This window comes from Rhinatrema bivittatum, chromosome 1, assembly GCF_901001135.1.
Source record: "Rhinatrema bivittatum chromosome 1, aRhiBiv1.1, whole genome shotgun sequence".
NCBI classification, from domain to species: Eukaryota; Metazoa; Chordata; class Amphibia; order Gymnophiona; family Rhinatrematidae; genus Rhinatrema; species Rhinatrema bivittatum.
The window spans coordinates 60,262,237-60,278,340 of NC_042615.1; the positions used below are offsets into that span (position 1 = coordinate 60,262,237).

The following is a 16,104-nucleotide window of genomic DNA, read 5'->3' on the forward strand; positions in this document are numbered from 1 at the left end:
TATTTCTTACTTGGATATCTTTTTGAATATGAAATTCACTCAAAGCGGCTGACGGCATATACTAGATAATTAGCTTACAAACAGGTCATTTTGTAGCTTCATATTCCAAAGGTGTAAGAAATTTTGATTAGCAGAAAAAATTCACAGTACAAAATATGGTGCGCCCCCAAGGCCTAACTCTCCAAGCAGATCACCAGTGGTGGCTGAGCTGTAACAGCTTTATAACAACTTATAAGCACACAAGTTTGGTTTTGAAAAGCATCCAAAATTCTGCTCACAAACTGACCCGCCACTTCAAAGCTTACTTTTCTGTGCGCGTAAAATGATGCGCAAAATCGGGTCATGCGCATAAATCACGAGCCGTTTATGCACATAAACTCATGTTCTGCATGCATAAAGAGTTTTGGAAATTATCCCCTTTAAGTTCAGATCTCTTCTGCGTAGATTTTAAGATTCTGTTTAAAATAAATAAATAAAGCAGTCCTGGTTTTTGACAGGTTGTGCCATGAGATTGACTGGATTTGTTAATTCTCTTGTCAAGAGAGAGAAACCTGCAGACGCTGTAGTTAATGCGCGGTGATCATGGTGATTGATGAGGAGGGGAGGAGACCCCCTTTAACTGAGGGTCATATAGAACCAATATTCCTTTTTAAATTATGTTGTGAAGCTTCTTGCAAAGGTTTTGGCAATAAGCCTCAGCTGGGCATCTTCTTGTTTGTTTTTTTTTATCTGTAAGGCTAAAACAAGTTTTCGTTCCGGAGAAGCAAAGGAGTGGATGATGATGATCTGAGAACCATTTGATGACATTGATATCGTGCAGAGCACGAAGCCTTAGCAGTAGGATGGAGTGGACCTTGTTGGGTAGAGTTCACAAGGCCATAGTGTTTATGGGCAACCATTTTTTTTTAAAGTGGTTGAGGAAATATGGCATAAACCTCAGAATGTCCTTGGGGTGAATGGGGTGTTGCCCCCCTCGTTTTTCATGAACCTGGGGTCGTGGTCTTACTCTGGCCGGCCAGACTTTGTGTGCCTGGTGTTGCTGACCTAAACATAGCCAGTTAGAGCTGAAGATGGGTTCTAACCGGCCAAGTCATGAGCCTGCCCCAGGAACACCCCTGGAAGCTCCCTTTTTATTACCCACCTGAATTTGCCCCATCTTGTGAATTTTTAGGTGGTTAAATATAGCCGATCAGTGGGGGAATAATTTTAAAAGTAGGAGCTTAACCAATGGGAGGGCCTGATTCACTTAGGCATTTCTCCCATTCTGTGTCTATGGGAGAATGCCTTGATGAATCCAGGCCCTTCAGCTGGTTAAATCTTTATTAAAATCAACCCCTTAATGACCCTGTAGCAGGCTAGTGCATTCGATTTTTAAATTTACCACATTTTTTTTTCACCAGGTTCTCTACTGGGGAACATCCAAATCTCTGGACAGCTGGGATTTTTGTTTTTGGATTAGTGCAGGGATAAACCAGATCGGACAGTTTATTTAAGAAAAAAGAGCAGAGCGCATCATGAGACTATGAAGAAGTGGTGATAAAATTCTCTGTACCCTGATTCTTTTTGTAAATGGTACATTACCTCAGGCTGCATAACGTGTTTCTGATTTACCACTATTATAAGTCTATAGACTGGTGCACATTTGGCAGACTTCCTTATTTTATTATTTGTGTGTTTGATGTATATTGCGCCTTTCAGGCACTACAAGGTGAATTACATTCAGGTGCTATGGGTATTTCCCTATCCTCAGAGGGTTTATAATCTAAGGGGTCATGTACTAGGCCGTGGTATTTCATCGCAGAAGGGGAAAAATATCACAGGTGGGTCCCCACTCAGGAAAATACCACAATGACACCATCGGGGTAATTTTTTTTTAAGGTTGAAAGGGGGTCCCAGTGGGGTGAGGAGTTCCACTAGACTACCAAGGAATATATTGTATGTTTGGGGGCACTGCTATGGAGGGATGGAAGGAGTCTTCTTTTGACTAAAAGGAGGGGTTTGGGAAGGGGTGGGGTGATACTGTGTGCCCTGCTGGGCTGCCTCTACAGGTGATAGGGGGGTGTTTCTAGGCCACATGGCCCTTTAAGAAATAGGCCCTTTTTGGGAAATAACCTGGCTTTGGCAAACTAATTATTTTTATTTGCATAGAATTAACTCTGGAGGAGCTGCTTTGCCTGCATTTGAAGATTTTTTTTTTGCAATCAAATGCAGGCAAAGCAGCTCATCAAAATAGAGAGAGATTATTTAGGTCAAATATGTACATAGCCGCGATATGTGATTATCATGCCATAAGCAACATGTCTTGCTCATTAATCGTTAATCTTGGCTTAGTAAATTTTCCCTGAGTTTGTACCTGAGGCAGTGGAGGGTAAAGTTACTTGTCCAAGGTCACAAGGTGTGCCTTCCAAAGTTTGGAGCAGGGCACAGTTGAATGTTGCAAGTTGAGGTCAATATTCAAAGCTGGCTGTTTAAGTAATTTAGCCAGGTATAACTTATCCGGCTGAGTTACGAGGTATATTCAGCGGCACAGCTAAGCCACTGAATGCATGCATATACGGTATATCCGCATTTAGCTATATCAATTATAACTGGCTACATTTAGACCTGTTGCATGGCACGTCTAACTTAGCCACATAACTTAAGCTGCTAAGCCACTGAATGCATGCATATATATCCGCATTTAGCTCTATCAATTATAACTGGCTAAGTTTAGACCTGTTGTATGCACGTCTAACTTAGCCACATAACTTAAGCTGCTAAAACTCAATGTGATAGCCACATACTTGCATGGCTAACTCGCTCCTCTGAGGTGCGCACACTACATGCCCTCAAGTTAATGCGACTAACCTTTTAGCCGCATAAGTGACTTAATGCAGCTAAGCGATAGCTGCTGAATGTAGGCGCATGTTCAGTGATTTGCTACTTATAGCTGCATAAGTTGCGCTTGACCAGTTAAATAGCACTGAATGTGCTTTGGATATTGATCTCCATATACAACAAAACAAAACATGAATGTTAGCAATTTTCTGAAAAATGAAGAAAAACTATCAAAAGGCAAAGTGAATATGGTAGAGGTGATTGGGGGGGGGGGGGGGGGGGCGGAAACAGCGCTATTAGTTTACTTAGACATTTTGAAAAAAAAATACTAATCTCCCAGTTCAAAGCTGTTTCTATAAAGGAAGGTTTTCCAAGCCTTTTTAAATGCTTGTGCATCAGTCGTTAATCAGGAAAGGAGCTCCAAAATAGCCGACTGGCAACTGGAAGAAGCCTGGTCACGCGTCTCAATAAGGGGGAGCAAAGCGTGCAGAGGGAACCTCCAGTCTGTTCTGATGTGCAGATAAGGAAAGGGTGCAGATGGGCAAAATGGAGCTAATCCAAGGTGTGTGTTAATGATATTGGGGAATTTATGTTATGAGCATCACAATTTTACATTTCAGCCGTCGTTGTATGGGAAGCCAGGGAAGTGAACAGAGAACCAGTGTTATATGCTCCTTTCTACTGGTTCCCATTGACATAGAGGTCGCAGAATTCTTTACAGCTTTGAAGGGACCTTAGAGAATTTGCCGGAAGGTCAAATAATCGAGAGCAAGAAATATGAGAAGCCTGTACAACAGTAAAGAAATCCTCTGGGTTCAAAAGAGGTTTCAAGCAGCGGAGCAATGTGTAGTTTTCCGAATGCTGTTGCTGCTGGAGACTTGAACTGGGGGTGAATTGACAATTCCCAATGCAGAATATGACACCTGTATTTCTTACTTGCTTTACGGTTGGCAGCTCACATCCCTCAAATACAAAAATAGATGGTGCGTATGGAAGCAGGAAGCAGCTTAGATTCATTAACTCAGTTTATCTATATTCAAAGTGAGTTTTGTTGAGGAATAACCACCAGTGTTTGATGGCAGACAGGCAATATGGAAGCAAACTCAAAAGCAGCAGGCCAAGAAGAGGTGGCTGGCATGAAGAACTGAATATCATCTCAGCACATAGATCTCATAGTTTAACCTTAGACCAGCAAGTAATTTACATGGAGGCGAGGGCGGAGCCCAGGGGAACAAGTGTGGTATTTGAGTAGCACAGCATGAGGAAATCCCCAGAAGCAATCCTAATCTGCTGTGAACGGTCAGTTAGGTAGGAATTAAACCATGATAAGACTATGCCAGATACCCCGATATCAATCAGCCTAGCGATCAGAACCTGGTGATTCAGGGTATCAAAAGCAGCTGTTACCATTCTGCTCATAAGTTTACACACCCCTGGCAGAAATGTAAAATGTTTAGCATTTTAAGAAAAACATGAGCGATCAGACAAAACATGTCTCTTGTTTTTAATCAGGCCGATGCAAATATCATCGCGGAAAAAACGTGTGTCCAAACTGGGCGCACGTTTTTTTGAACACGCGTACACCCACCTCTCCTGGGCGCTCGAAGCAATAGGAAAATGAGCTGCCGCACTAAAAGGGACACGCAGTGGGTAATTTGTATGACCCTAGGGCCTCTGCGTCAGGCGCCCAGGAGACATGGCTATGCGCCCACAACAGCCTGGCTAGAGCTCCCTCCCCACCACCGGCAGGGCTGTTCCCAATTGGTCCTTTTCACTGACATTTTTCAGTGAAAAGACCAATCCCCTTTCAGGACAGCCTTCTGAAAGGGGATTGGTCCTTTCACTGACACGTGACAGTGAATGGATTAATCAGCAGTACGTGTCTGACACTTAATATTGATTTATTCACTCCTTCACTTAGTGCTGGCAAGGGGTCCAATTGGCCAGGTCTTGGGGGATGCTGCTTTCTGTGGTTCCCCCTATGAGGAACTGTAGATTGCAGGATTTTGTTTTTGGTGAGCCCTCGAATGTGGCATGCTTTAATGCCAGCTCCCGGGCAGGCGTTAAATTTGCCATGCTAAAATAGGTGTCTTGGCCGCATGGCAATTTTTGGCATTGTGGAGTAATAAGTAATAGCCTCATCTATATGGAATTTGCATGTAATGAACGCTGTTAGCTATGCACTCAATTGGACTCGCGTTTTGGATGCGCTAATCCCCATATTGCATCTGGGTTTATTTTAACGTGTCTAATAGAATATTGCCCAGTGCGCTAGCCTGAGTGCACTATATTGCATCGGCCTAAATGTGTTTCAAATTAAACTATTATTCATCACAGAATAGCATAATCATTAAATAAACCATAGCAATAAAGGAAATAATAAGTCTTGTTCAAAAATTTGCATACCCTTAGTTCTTAATATCGTGTGTTGCCCCCTTTTGCATCAGTGATGGCTTTCAGTCTTTAGTGATAGTTGTGAATGAGGCTCTTTATTTTCTCATGCGGTAAAGCTGCCCATTCCTCTTGGCAAAAAAGCCTCCAGATCCTGTAAATTCTTTGGCTGTCTAGCATGAACTGCATGTTTGAATTCTTCCTAAAATGCCTCCATGAAGTTGAGGTCAGGAGACTGTGGTGGCCACTCCAGAACCTTCACTTTCTTCTGCTGCAGCCAGCGAATGGTCAACTTGCCCGTGTGTTTCAGATCATTGTCATGTTGGAAAGTCCAAGTGTACCTCGTGCGCAGCTTCCTGGCTGATGAGTGCAAATTCTCCTCCAATATTTTCTGATAAAATGCTGCATTCATCCTGCCATCAAGTTTGACTAAATTCCCTGTGCCACTGTAGCTCAATCCCCCCCCCCACCCCCCAACAGTAGAGTTCCATCTCCCTGCTTCACAGTAGGGATGGTGAGCTTCTCTTCAGAGGCCTTCTTGACTCCTCTCCAAACACAACGTTTATGGTTGTGACTATAAAATTCAATTTTGGTCTCATCACTCCAAATTATTTTGTTCCAGAAGTTTTGAGGCTTCTCTAGGTGCTGTTTGGCATGTTGTAAGTGGGCTGTTTTGTGGCATTGGTGCAGCAATGGCTTTTTTTATGGCAACTCTACCATGCAGTCCATTTTTGTTCAAGTATCTCCTTATCGTAAATGCTGAAACCCCCACACCACTTTGTTTCAGAGAAGCCAGTATTTCAATGGAAGTTGCTTGTGGGCTTTTCTTTGTGTCCCGATAAATTTTCCCGGCAGTTGTGTCTGAAATCTTTCTTGGTCTTCCTGACCGAGGCTTGGTATTAACAGAACCCATAATTTTCCACTTCTTGCCGTTTTCAAATCTTTGGATATCTTCTTATATCCTTTTCCTGATTTTTAAAGTTGAGCTACTTTTGCTCGCAGATCCTTTGCCAATTCTTTTGCTTTCCCCATGCTTCAGTAACCACTAAAGTCCGTGCAGCCCTGGATGAAACGTACAAGGATTTCTCAAGAGCAAAGAAACTTTGACAGAGACACTAATTACAATCAAACAAGTGTGGATTCCTATCCTTCATTGCCATCTCAACCTTGTGTGTCAACTTGAATGTATATTATCAGCCCAAACATTCAAGGGTGTGCAAACTTTTGAACAGGACCATTTTATTCTGTCCTTAATTACTATGGTTTGTTAATGATTGTGCTATTCTGTGATATATAATAGTTTAAACTGAAACACATTAAAAATAATAACAGACATGTTTTGTCTGATCACTCAATGTTTCTTAAAATGCTACACATCTTACAAATTCTGCCAGGGGTATATAAACTTATGAGCAGAACTGTATAACCAGTAGTACTATCCATCGCATACATGCGTTGGCTGTGTGTGTACTTTGTCTCTCTGTGAGATTGCTCAATCTTATGCTACAAAAGGAAAACGTATGTGAAAACAAAACGTATTCTTCATTGACTCTTGACCCCTTACTTTACAAGTGGATCACTGAGGAGGTCTGCAGGAGTTAAAAGTTCTTCCTAACTTGAATGTTCGTGTGTTACGACATCAGTCTAAGGGAAGGAACTTAGGTGTTATCATTAACCAAGCCCTTAGCTTTGCGTCTCGCATTGATTCTATCACCAGCAAGGTGTTCATTAACTGAGGCTTTTTGGCGATTATCTCCTTTTCTTAAAGTCAGTTCACTGAAATCTGTGGTTCAGGCTACTGTAGTATCACCACTGGATTATTTAATGCCTTCTTTTTAGGTCTATCGGAGAAACTGCTAAACAGAATGCAGCAGAGAGAGTGCATCTGGGTGTGGGTTTAAAAAAAAATATATATATATATATATATCTCCAGTTTTGAAGAACCTGCATTGGTTATCTCTTTGGTGGGCATTCAGGTTCAAGTTTTGACCCTGACTTTTCAATTATTAATCTGGCCGTATTCCATTTATCTTAAGGGTGATGTATTGCAAAATGGAGTAAGATCTGCCAAGGAAGGACAGTTATGTGTTTCATCTGTTTTTGAATACAGGTGGATGAAAACTAAGTCCTTTGGTTTGTTCGTTTTTTCTACGAAGCTCTAAATATTTGGAATATAATTACAAATGAGGCATGTAAGATGTCTGATTATATCTCGTCTTTTGTCAGGCCATTAAGACTTGGCATTTTGTCTCAGGTTTTGGGGAATGATTATTTCGACTGGCCGTGGTTATTGCTGGGGAAGCGTGGGTAAGGAAGAAGTGGCTAGATTTTGGGGACGTTTAGGTTTAAGGGGTGCAAAATTGTTGCCATCTCCATTTTTGAGTTTCAAATAATCTTATGTTTATTATCCAGATTATGACATAAGAGAGCTACAGAAGCATCTTTTTAGTGTCCGCTTTTAATTTTGAAGAACACATTATAGGGGATGAATTTTCATGGTCTACAATAATGCAGTGCATTTTGTGAATTTGAATTGTGTAGCATATAAATGTGTCCTTTGTTTTGCTTGTTATATATATATATATTTGTAACTTGGTTTGGCTTGTAAATCATCTTAGATGATTTTGATTATAAAATAATTTAAAACCGTCACCGAGCTATTGTGCTCACCTCACTTACATTTGTATATAAAGGAATCATTCCTTGTACTCCTATTTCTCATACTCATGCAGACCTTAGCCAAGACACATCTACTTAATTTATTACAAAACATACTCTTTGGTGAAAATGCACACCTAGTTTGTAGCATCTTTGTGGTGCAAAAAATGGAGGGAAAATAATAGCGACAAAAAACTATACAGCACCTTCACACAAAAGGCATGTTCTGAAGTAAACAAGGTATGAAAAAGCTAGAGCTAAGGGTCAACTCGTCTACATCTGATTTCAACTTGCAAGTGAAAAAAAAAATAGATCGTTTTTATACACAGGGTGTTGTAGTTTAACTGTTTAGTGGACCATTGGGCCGGCCTGCCGGAGACTAGGGTAAGGTGGACTATTGTCTCCGTATGAGAGGGAGCAGGCCGGGAGGTGGACACCAGGCCGGGTGAAGGAGGTGGCCTTCACACAGGGAGCCCATACTCCCCAGGAGGAGCCTGTGGGAGTCGAGGGATTAGGGCTAGGAGAACAGAAGAGGTGTCTTCACCCTGGAAGCCGAGACTTCCCCGGGAGGAGCCCATAGGAGCCCGGCCGCTGGGACTTAGACGAGTGAGGACGCTGTGAAGATGAACCAGGATCAAGCAGGTATCTTGGCTGGAACTGAGGCAAGGCACAGAAGCAGGAACCAGGCTGGAACTGAAGCAGGGTACTGAGGCAGGAACCAGGCTGGAACTGAAGCAGCGTACTGAGGCAGGAACCAGGCTAGAACTGAGGCAAGGCACAGAAGCAGGAACCAGGCTGGAACTGAAGCAGGATATTGAGGCAGGAACCAGGCTGGAACTGAAGCAGGATATTGAGGCAGAAACCTGGCTGGAACTGAAGCAGGGTACTGAGGCAGGAACCAGGCTAGAACTGAGGCAAGGCACAGAAGCAGGAACCAGGCTGGAACTGAAGCAGGGTACTGAGGCAGGAACCAGGCTGGGACTGAAGCAAGGCACAGAAGCAGGAACCAGGCTGGAACTGAAGCAGGCTACAAGCGAGAAGTTGGCGAACTCCGAGGCACACAGCAACTAGGAACCGCAAGGTAACCTCGTTGCAAGGCGTCTGCTAGAGGCAGGCGCCGACCTTACATACCTGTCTGACGTCACGGGAGCGGGTGGAGCATTGAGTGGCGGGAAAGGGCCTATATCTTTGGCCTCTTTGCGCGTGCGCCTAGGAGGAGGGCGGCTGGCTTGGGGGGTTCCCAATGGTGTCACCCCCGCGGGGACGCCGCCGAACAGGCCCGGAACCCAACGAAGCCCTCCAGCGAGACTGGACCCGATGCCAGGAGCCAAGAGGTAAGGCCCCGGTCGCGAGTGCCGCGAGTGGGACTGCAACACAGGGTTACCCATGTTCTTGCATTCAAAATGCCTTTAAGTGTGCAAAAAATATTGTTTATTATCTTTCTTTCCATAAATGACATTTTATGCCTCTGTTTTTAGACACTGGCATGTTTTATAACTCCATTCAGTTCTTACTGATAAAATGCATGATTGAAAGCAAAACAATGTTTGGAAAATGCTAATTCTGCCAGTTGGAGCAAAAAAAATAGAAAAACAGTCAGGACCTGGTTGGGGCGTAGCCTTTGATCAGGTACCTGGGTAAGCACGTTCAAGGTTTGATGCTGAGGAATGTGTGGTATATAGAGCTCCAGCTTCCAATATAACCACTAAAGGCCTGATGCATCACAGCGAAGCTGCTCAGATGTTGAGGTCAGGAGACTGTGATGGCCACTCCAGGGAAGAAACAATTTGAATAAGTGGTGGTAGTGCCTTTGTGCAGTTTGCATCTTTATTAGAACCAGAATCTCTCTTAGTCCTGAATTAGATTTCAGAGTAGACTGGGGATCGGGTAGCGCGTGAAACTAGATAAATGGTTAAAAAAAAAAATCATTTCATTGCTGTGTGTAGTAGACAGATGATCTGCTTTTGTTGTTGGCACTAATTTGTTTTTGTTAGAGTCTTAAGATTTGATCCTCTGCTATTGGAAATCACGTGTCAAGAGCAGACAAAGATAGCAATCGTATAGTATTTCTGCTGTTCATTGAATATCTTTGCTGTTGGGTTAATCGATGGGCAGTTATGCTGGGTGATTAATGTGTAGTGAAGAAATGACCTCTGCTACTGGCTCGCTTATTACTGATTATGCATGCTTTTTTTATTTTGCCGAGTGGTCGATATTCTGTGTTTGCAGAGTAGCCAAACATAACTGGATCGTTTTATCTGGTTATCTCTGTCTGGATATGCAGCCACATCCAACCAGCTAAATGTGCATCTGAATAGCTGGATAAGTGTGACAGCACAAAATAGATTTAGTTGGTTAGTGCTGAATATTGTGCTAACTCACTAAATTAAAAAAATCCAGTCCTGGGAGTGCTCTTAGCCAGCCCCTTTGTCTGCCTGAACCTACATGCAGATGGTGACTTTGTGTGCACAGATTTTAGGTGACTAGGGAAAGTCTTAACCGGTGAGTTGTACAATTAAGTTTGGAGTTGCCAGAGGATGTGGTAAAGGCACTTAGCATGTTTAGGTGGGTTTTGGACAAGTTCTTGTAGGAGAAGTCCATAAACTGTTATTAACCAGGTAGTCTTGGGGAAAGCCACCGATTACTCCTGGGATAAGCAACAGGGGATCTATCTGCCCTTTGGGATCCTGCCAGGTACTTGTGACCTGGACTGGCCACTGTTGGAAACGGGATACTGGGTTTGATGAAACCTTGGTCTGACCCAGTATTTGTTGAAAGCCGATTTTTTTAATCGTGTAAATCTTTTGAGTATCTATCCTTGAGTGTCTGAGTCACTTAAGAGAGAGCAGTTACCTTATCCCTTCTTCCAGTCCTGCCCTTCCTCCTCTTCTGCATTTCTCCTTGCTCTGTCACTTGAAAATATCTGAAAATTTTCTGAGATTTTTCTTAAGTTTATTTTTGGTTCATTCCATTCAGAACGAACTGAAAATATAGACTTTTTTTTTTTCCGAAAAGAAATTTAATTTTAAAATGCATGCACATCTCTAATAAGAATGAGAACTAAAGCTGATTTTAAAAGTGAAAAAGATTACCGGTATGTAGAATCAAATGAAACTGACAGAGTGGCAGATGTTGGAGTGCTGCAGTTGTAAGAATTATCTGGGGTAGACAAGCTCACTGTGCATTAATATGCGCATTTATAATCCCCGCTTGCGCCTGTATGAACTGTGCGTTTGAACAATGGTTGAAAAAAATATTCTGGGAGGCGAGAGGCTGGCCTGGTTCTGCCAGTTTAGTGTGTGTCAGAGTGCCGGTGTACGCAGGGACTGATTTATGGTTTTGCTGCTCTCAGGCAATGTCGTGGTATTGCCCCCCCCCCCTGCCTTGCTCCCCTCCCCTGTGGTCTGACAAGAGGCAGCAGAAGATCTAAGGCACAGCCCCAGTTTCCTGGCAGAGGGGGAAAAATGAGAATATTCTGAAGCATACGGACAAACATTTTTACATTTTATAGATAAAGTAGCTTTCCGGCTTTTGGGCGAGGGAAAAGGGATCTCAAGACAGTGTCAGGAAAGGGATGAAGAAGGGGGGGATGGTGAGAGGACCAGGAAAGGGGAAGGGAGGAGGACCAGGAAAGTGGGGAGAAGAGCTAGAGAGGACTGGGGATGGGGAAGTCTGGGGAGAGAGGGAAAGGTTCCGGGATTGAGGGAAGGGGAGGAGGCTGCAGGAAGGGGGTTGGGGGGTGGATTCCAGAATCCGGGGAGAAGGGAAAAGTAGAAAGAGAGGAAGTTTCCAGGATCTGGGAGGTAGAGCCTGAGATGGGGGGAAGGGGGGAGGTGTCCCTATCATGCTGCAGTCCTGTTCCCCCTTTCATCCCCTTGCATCCCCTCGCTAACCTCCAACCCAATCTGGCACCAGTCCCTTCTCTCGCACATACAGTCACAGATATATTGTTAGCGCCAATAATAAGGTATCTCCTACAACATGTTTGTTAATCCTTAATTATACATATCCAAGCGGACTGCAGGCAGCCACGGTTCTTTGCTCTCAGACACACAAACACCGATTCCTCTCTCTTTCACACGCAGATAAATGCCCCTCAGATGATCCCCTTCTCACCGTCTAGGCTTTCTCCTCATCTCTCAGGCCCCTCCTGCCTCCCTAAAACATCCTCCTTTATTCTATCTGCTGCAAGCTCAAACCCTCCCCTCCTGTTTCTGAATGACAGGAGGGCAGGGGCTGGATTAGGGAGAATAGTAGCTCTTTTTTTTTTTGTTGTTCTGGGTTTGCTCCAGATTCTCTCTCCTCCTGTTTCCCGATTGCTGCCTGAGATGGGTGGGCTACATCAGGAAGCAGAGGGGGTGCTCTCTGCTAACTGAAATTCAGCACAGCTGGAAGGCAGCAATTCTTCAGCCAACCTGCTACCTCCAAAATGTTGCTACCCTAGGCAAAGGCCTAGTGTGTCTATTGACGCATCCAGACCCAAGTGCATGGTATTTCCTGAAGCATGAAAAGCTCTTCAGTTCTCAGCATGTGAAAAGAATAACTCTCACTCAGTGATATGGCTTTCTATTTTTGGCCTTGTTCACTCTTCCCTATATCTGAGCTTCCAGCCCAGTGTACATCTCTATTAACTGTCATTTATAATGGGGGAAGGTGAGTCCAAAGTGGAGTCACCATGGGCCATCATGTTTGGGCTGCAGTGAGTGTGTAGATTTTGCTTTTGATCAGGCTCCACCAATCTCTCTCTCTCTCTCTCTCTCTAGCCCCATCTTCCTAGCACCAATCTTCTGTATATGGCCAGAGACCTCTGCTCCCTATGGAACCCAGTACATGTGAAACTGAATTCCACCCATAGGGTTCACTGTTGTGTGATTGTTGGATTACCTTCTCCCTGGTGGCTGTAAATGCTGCCTCGGCCACATCTCCAGTGTTTAGCAGCCCATTGTAGAAGCTAGCTCCAGGAATCGAAAAGTGGTATAATATTTTAGAAAACCTAAGTACTCATTCCTTCTTGGGTCTGAGAGCACTATAAACCTAGTAGGTCACACAAGTCCTGCGTTAAAGTCTTTAATGTATGATCAGTCAGGCTCAGAGTTTATTTATCAATAAATTCCTAGGTAGTATTACAATTCCGAAGGCATCAGTGTCTGGATCCTTGCCAGACTGTGGAACAGGGTATCTAAGTAAGCAGATGAAATTTAATGTGGGCAAATGCTAAGTGTTGCAAATCGGGAGTCATTTATCTTAAATATATGTACGCCTTGCTGGGTTCCACATCAGGTGTTACCACTCAAGAAAAGGACCTTGAAGTCCTTGTGGACAATACATTGCAATCCTTGGCTCAGTGTGCTGCAGCCGTCAATAAAGCAAATTAGAACATTATGAATTTTTCTGAAAGGAATAGAGAATAAAACGGAGAACATCATGACTCTGCATAGTTCTATGGTGTGATCACATCTTTAGTATTTTGTGCCCCATGTCAAGAAAGATATAACTGAACTAGAAAAGGTTTTGAGAAGAAGAACAAAAATGATAAAAGGAATGGAACAACTCCTTTATGAAGGAAAGGCTAAACAGGTTAGCACTCTTCAGTGTGGAGAAACAACAGGTGAGAGGGAATATGTTAGAAATGTATAAAATCATGAGCGATGTGGAACACGTTAACAGGGAATGGTTATTTAGCCTTTCAAGTGGAGCTAGCAGCCGGTCCAAGAACTGATGAAAAGTGGAGCTATTTTGGACCTAATTCTTAGTGGAATGCAGGTGCAAGAGGTAGAATATTTTGCAGCTGTCGTCATAATGCGAACAGATTTGACTTAACAACTGGAGGGAGAAGGACATTAAGGAAAACTACTGCTATAGCATTTAACTTTCAAACGGAAGACTTTGATAAAATGAGGAAAATAGAAAAAAAACAAAAAAAGATGCAGCTGCAAAGCTTAAAGTGTTTAATCAGGAATAGACATTCGTTAAAAATACCATCTTGAGGCAGCCGAGCCTGAGCGCAGAGGAGAGTTAATTGGTGAGACGCTTGAAAAATCTGCTTTTCCCGCCCTACTGACGTCATTACTGGGGACTCAGCGCCTACAAAAGCGGCGCCTGGCGATTCTCAGGCTGCAGCCGAGCCTGAGCGCAGAGGAGAGTTAATTGGTGAGACGCTTGAAAAATCTGCTTTTCCCGCCCTACTGACGTCATTACTGGGGACTCTGCCTACAAAAGCGGCGCCTGGCGAGTCTCAGGCTGCAGCCGAGCCTGAGCGCAGAGGAGAGTTAATTGGTGAGACACTTGAAAAATCTGCTTTTCCCGCCCTACTGACGTCATTACTGGGGACTCAGCGCCTACAAAAGCGGCGCTTTTCCGGCGCACCACCAAAGCCGCGCGCGCGGCTTTGTACGGCTTAGTCCGGTGCAGGTCGGTTAGGCCAGACCCTCTGCTTCACTCGGCTGTCATAGAGGCTCTAAAACCACAGTGCTTGGTACGTCTAGCGAATCCTGTAACGACTGTAATTAAGCTTCATGCCTCCAAAACGGAAGGGGAGGGTAAGGGTTTACCCCCCGGCACCTCTCCCATCTCCTATTCAGCAGGAGATAATTCGCTATATGTCCAGTGCAGCTCTGACCTATCCGGCAACTAAGGATACTGCAGACTCAGTGTTAATGGGAGAAAACACTGAGACAATAGAGGAGGCGTCGCTGAGCCCAAATCTGAGGCCACCACCGCAGAGAGGAAGTGAGACCTCCCCGGGGGATGTAGCAGAGCAGATGACAACTACCGGGACCAGGTTACACTTGGTTAACCAAGGTGAGACTCCTCCAGTAGCGGAAGGAATTGATCTTGAGCCAACAGATATTCCGGAGGCTCGACCAATTCAGATAGCCGAGACTGTGGGATTAAGTACTGCATCCGGAGGTGAGGCAATTGAGATCATAACACCTCCTCAAGTGGTGACACTAGATCTGTTGTGGGACTTGATGACTAAAATGAATATTAATATGAAGGGGTTAGAGAAAAAGATTGATGGTATTGCAGGGAATTATTCTCAGGAGGTTAAAGATATTCGTGAGGAGGTTAAAAAATCCACCGAAAGAATCCAGAAATTAGAAGAATTAGAGAAAAAGAATCAGGAGTTTCATGCTGTGGTAGCAAAAGACAGAGAATATCTGTCCAGAAGATTAGAAACCTATGAAAATAACTCCAAAAGATTAAATTTAAGGATATTAAATTTTCCAAGGATTGTAGGACAAACGCCAATGGAGACATTGCATCAATTATTTCATGAAGTATTCTTATTTCCTATAGAAGAATTACCTATAATTAACTTGTGTTATTTTTTACCTAAGAAAAATCCGGCGGTGAATACTTTGGAGTTACCATTTCAAGGTAACCTTTCCAACTTTCTGGAAAATTCTGAGAGAATAATAGACAGGGGGGCATTACTAATTACCTTTCAAAAATTATCAGACCTGAATAAGGTAATGAAAAAATATTTCTCCGCCTATCCCATATCATTTTGGGATAATGTGGTAAAAATCTTTCCAGATTTGTCTTATGCTACCCAGCAGAAAAGAAAATAATTTTTGGTTTTCCGGCAGGAGGCAATCTCCTTGGGTTATTCCTATACTCTTAGATTCCCTTGCAAATGTATGTTAAAAAAGGAACAGGATCTTTTTGTGTTTTTCTCACCAGATCAATTAAAGAATTTCATAGAGGAAAGGAGAGTAGTCACATCTTCCCCACTTTCTAGTGAATAGTAAAATGTAATCAGAACTCACTGTGGATGATGTTATTATAAGAAATTGTCTTTTGTTTCCTAATATACTCCCTTTATTTTCCGAGCCTCTATTTACTAGCAGATGATTGGGTAATTGTTTCTGTTTTGTTAAAAAATAGGTAGAATTATTGAATTAATATTGTTTAGGTTGAATTATAACGAGATTATCATTTGTTTCATGTATTAATTTTGAAAACTCAATAAAGATATAAATTATAAAAAAAAAAAAAAAAAATACCATCTTGAAAGCCCAGATCAGATGTGTTCCATGCTTTACAAAAGGCAAGGTGAAAGTGGCTATTATAGAAAGAGCTTTTTTCAAATGTGGAAAAGGATCCAAATAAAGAAAAAGCACAAGCACTGGCACGTTAGATGCAAAGCATTGATAAGAAAGGCAGAGAGAGAATTTGAAAAGAAGCTTGCCTTAGAGGCAAAAAGTCATGATAAAGGTTTTCAAATACATCCAA

The 16,104-nt window shown here is 43.0% G+C and overlaps 1 protein-coding gene across 6 annotated transcripts in view; it reads left to right on the forward strand.

The window, feature by feature from the left end:
- Positions 1-16,104, forward strand: part of TRIM2 (tripartite motif containing 2) — a 231,841-nt gene that overhangs the window by 120,201 nt on the left and 95,536 nt on the right. The window lies entirely within an intron of this gene.